The sequence below is a fragment of the Orycteropus afer genome, unplaced genomic scaffold (assembly GCF_000298275.1).
Source record: "Orycteropus afer afer isolate SDZICR_OR568_19922 unplaced genomic scaffold, OryAfe1.0 scaffold00024, whole genome shotgun sequence".
Lineage (NCBI taxonomy): Eukaryota > Metazoa > Chordata > Mammalia > Tubulidentata > Orycteropodidae > Orycteropus > Orycteropus afer.
Window position 1 is genome coordinate 406,940 of NW_006921611.1, and position 5,208 is coordinate 412,147.

Consider the following 5,208-nt stretch of genomic DNA (forward strand, 5'->3'; position numbering starts at 1 on the left):
CACAAAACAAAAGACGTATGAACTGTTGAATGTAAAATGAATTTGCTTTGTAAAATTTCACCCAAATCACAACAAAAAGTTACAAAAAAAATTACAGGACATACCTTTGAGGGCATACCTTCGAGGGACATAATTCAATCCATAACAATCATTTTTGGTATATATATAAAAAGAAATTCAATAAACAGTGGCTAAGATTAAGAATCTGAAAAATAAAGATATGGATAGGGAGAACATAGCCTCCATGTTTGAACTTAAAGAAGTGTAAGTGGGCAAACTATGGCCTTTTACTTGGTGGGTAATAGGTCATAAAGCTATGATCATACCAAAGGCTAAACAGTTCTTTTGCTTTCTTTTCCTTCCTCTGTCTTCATGTATTTATTTCTTGCTTTCCCTCTTGTAGAATTTGTGATATACTGCTTTAACTTTTTTATATCTTGATTACATTTTAAAATAAGAATCAGGAATCCCAAATGACCCATGAATGCAGAGAAGAGGAGATAAAAATGAAGGGGTGTGAAAGTCTGTATATATTTGTGAGATTAAAAAGAAAACAGAAGAGTGTATGTTAGAAAAATAGGCAATATCTCAAAAACCCAAACCCTGATGTAATCAGATTTCAATTCAATCTAGCATCTTCTCAAATACTTTGCATCTAATAACAGCAGAAATGGAAGTGCATTACATCAAAATGACATATAGAAGGGGCTTTCCCAGCTGGCAGACAGAGGCTTTTAGTGCGGGAGATGGTGTTATTTAATGTGTTTATGACTATTGCTTAAACATGTTCAGAATTCTGTAACAGATATATGCCTGGTACTTACTGTATCTCAATACAGCCACATCTGCATATAAAGCATATGGAAAACAGATTACCCCTGAACACTTTACCCCAAATTCCAGTGGTTAATGGATATCCAGAATTTTTTTTAGAAAACCAAACACAGGAAATGAAGAAAAAATAAAATCTTAGAAATAAAAGCAAAGATACAGTTCTCAGGAAAGATGTTTGGTCCTCAGATTTATTAGTAAGGAATATTTCAAATGAGCTTTTTACAAATTATATTTCATGATCTCATTCTGAACCATGCATTTAACATGTCATCTCCTCTCCCTGGCATCAGATGTCACATAAAGCCCTGCTTCCATTATATGGGGTTTTGTGGGTACTTCCAAAATAGAAAGTAGATAGTGACAGAGCTGAGGCAATGAACACCCTCAACTGCAGCCACCAAAGCTAGGAAGGGACTCATGTGAAGGATGAATTCCAGAGAAAGCCAAATGACCATATGCTTAATGCCATATTGCTAAGAGTTTTCTAAAGTAGATTACAAATGCAAATAGTTCTTGCCTGTGCAAATTATTGTGGGGATGTTGTACATACAAACTCCTTGGAATATGTGGAACAGTTTTCTCAGTATTTTTTAGCTTCTGAATTTAGGAGGTTCCCTGTTTTGTTATAACTCTTTTTTTTTTATGGCAGCAATTTTCATGTTTTTATAGCATTTTTATGATCCATTGAAAGGACTCTTGGCACAATATTTGGCAATGTTTCACCTCAGATGCTGTCACAACAGAATTCACAATAGGGAGCAGAGTTTCATCAAGGAATGCAAACTATGCTTGTCCTGGGTCTATTGCATGTCAGCCCTCAAGTATCCCAAATTTCCCCACAGCTAACTTGATTTGAGCCAGTCCCCACAATGAATAACGACTAATCCCAGAAAAAGTCAAGAGAGTCTTTCTCACGAGTGGGTGCTCAGATAATTACGTTAGAGCCATACTGTTCTGGTCCATTCCTAATCTTCACTAGGACCCTAATCCATTAAAAGTGACCACTCACTTATGTTATAGTGGCAAATACAGTGTTTTTTGCTGAGACTACAACCTTGAAGTAAATTATAAATCAGGTGGTTGGAGAACTGAATCTCTTTCCACTCATTCCTTTCCACCTTATTTCTGCCATCTTCCAATGTCCCACCTTCTAGACCTGGGTCCTATAGTCTCAGATACTGACTCGGACCCTACCTGAACTTATCTAAATCTCCCTGAAAGGCTAATGACCATCCCTATGACTTCCTAGACACTGGTAATGCTATCTAAACACTTCTTTGACACAATCTTGATCTCCACCTTCTTGTGCAATGTGGAAGGAAAGCTGGGCAATCTACTTCCTTAAAGATTTATTGCCTCAGAAACCCGAAGAGGGTTGCTATGAGTTGAAATTGACTAGATGGCAGTGAGTTGTTTTTTTTTTTTTTTTTGGTGGATTGAATTGTGTCTCCAGAAAATATGTTTTGTAGATACTAACCTCTAAGACTGTCCTCATAAACTCATTAGGTGAAGTATTATCTTTGTTATGTTAATGAGACAAGATTAGTGTAGAAGGTGCTTTAAGTCAATCTTTTTTCAAATGTAAAAGAGATTAAACAAGGAAGCAAAAGCAGCCCATCTAGGGAAGAGAGGTGCCAACCTATATGAAGATCACCCAGGAGAAAAAGCTAAAAAGAGACAAGGACCTTCCTCCAGACCCAACAGAGAGAAAGCCTTTCCTTCAAGCTTAAAAAAACAAACAAATCAAATTCATTGCCATCGAGTTAATTCCAACTCATAGTGATCCCCATTGGGTTTTCAAGGCTGTAAATCCTTAAGGAAGCATACTGCCCCATCTTTCTTCCATCGGGCATCTGGTGAGTTCAAACCACTAACTTTTCAGTTAGCTGCCAAATGCCTTAACTATTACACCACCAAAGCTCCTTTCCCTAAAAGCCAGCACCCTGATATTGGACTTCTAGCCTCCTATTCTGTGAGTAAACAAATTTCTGTTTCTTAAAGCCATCTATTTGTGATGATATGTTTTCATGATATCCTGCTCCAGGGAATAGTTGGACAACATGATCAAAGTAGGTGAGAAGAAGTTTGGTCATTCTCACTTCCAAGGAGCATTCTGGCTACACTTCTTCCAGGACAGATTTGTTAGTCCTTTTAGCAGACCATGGTACTCTTAGTATTCTTCCACACACCACACCTCAGAAGCATCAACTCTTTTTCAGTCTTCCTTATTCATTATCCAGCTCTCACATGCATAAGACATGATTGAAAATAACATGGCTTGGGTTAGGTGCACCTTAGTCTTCAAGGAGACATCTTTGCTCTTCATTACTTGAAAGAGATCTTTTGCAGCCTATTTGCCCAATGCAATACATCATCTGATGTCTGCCTGCTGCTTCCCTTGATGTTGATTGTAGTAATATAAAGTAATATATAGTAATATAAAGTCTTTGACAATTTTAATCTTTTCTCCATCCATCATGAAGCTGTTTACTGGATCAATTGTGATGGTTTTTGTTTTCATTAAATTGAGGTGTAATCCACACTGTGGTGGTGACGTGTTGGTATGAGATTTGAGGCTGAGCCACTGGTGGTTCAAACCTAGTGGGATGCACATGGTGCACAGGTATCAGCCCAACTTATAGACTGAGACAGACTAGGAAGAAGGAAGAGGACATCCACTTCTCAAATAATTGACCAGGGAAAACCTTAGTAATAGCACAGAAACACTGTCTGACACATTACCATGCAACTTTATGAATAGTCCGGTTAGGTTAGAAGGCTCTCAAAATAGGACTGGGAAAGAGCTGCATCATCAGAGTAAAACCAGCCTTACTCATATGGATAAGGTAAAACTTTTGAGACCTCCATTGGCTGATGTGGCACCACTCAAATTGAGGAGAAACAGATGCAGACATCCATTAATCATCGGAACATGGAATGTATGAAGTATGAATCTAGGACAATTGGAAGCTGTCAAAAATGAAATACAATGCATAAAGATTGATATTCTAGGAATTAGTCAGCTGAAATGGACTGGTTTTGGCCATTTTGAATCAGACAACCATATGATCTACTATGTCGGGAATGACAGTTTGAAGAGGAATGGCATGGCATTCATTAACACAAAGGATGTTTCAAGATCAGTCCTGAAGTACAATGCTGTCAGTGATAGGATAATATCCATACGCCTACAAGGAAGACCCATTAATATGACTATTATTCAAATTTATGCCCAACCTCCAAAGCCAAAGATGAGGAAATTGAAGAATTTTATCAACTTCTTCAGTCTGAAATTTACCGAACATGCAATCAGGATGTGTTAATTATCACTGGTGACTGGAATGCAAAAGTTGGAAACAAAGAATCACCAGTAGTTGGGAAATTTGGCCTTGGTGACAGAAATAATGCTGGAACTCGTATGGTAGAATTTTGCAAGATGAATGATTTATTCATTGCAAACACCTTTTTTCAACAACACAAACAGCAGCTCTACACGTGGACTTTACCAGATGGAACACACAGGAATCAGATTGACTCTATCTGTGCCAAGAGGTGATGGAAAAGCACAGTATCTTCAGCCAAAACCAGGCCAGGAGCTGATTGTGGAACAGACCATCAACTGCTCATATGCAAATTCAACTTGAAGTTAAAGACAATTAAAACAAGGTCAAGAGAGCCAAAATATGATCTTGAATATATCCCGCCTAAATTTAGAGATCACCTAAAGAATAGATTTGATGCATTGAACACCAATGACTGAAAACCAGAAGTATTGTGGGAGGATATCTAGAACATTATCCATGAAGAAAGCAAGAGATCACTAAAAAGACGAGAAAAGAAGACCACAATGGATGACAGAAGTGACTCTGAAACTTGTCCTTGAGCAGAGAGTAGCTAAAGCAAATGGAAGAAATGAGAAGATAAAAGAGCTGAACAGAAGATTTCAAAGAGCAGCTCCAGCAGACAAAATCAGTTACTATAATGAAATGTGCAAAGACCTGGAGTCTGAAATCCAAAAGGGAAGAACATGCAGGGCATTTCTCAAGCTGAAAGAATTGAAGAAAAAATTTAAGCCTCGAGTTGCAATATTGAGAGATACTACGGGCAAAATATTGAAAGATGCAGGAAACATCAAGAGAAGATGGCAGGAATACACAGCGTCATTGTACCAAAAAGAACTGGTTGATCTTCAGCCATTTCAGGAAATGGCATATAATCTAGAACTAATGGTACTAAAAGAGGAAGTCGAAGCTGCAATGAAAGAATTGGCAAAGAACAAGGCTCTGGGAATTGACAGAATGCCAATTGAGATATTTCAACAAATGGATGTGCCATTGGAGGCACTCACTCAGTTATGCCAAGAGATTTGGAAGA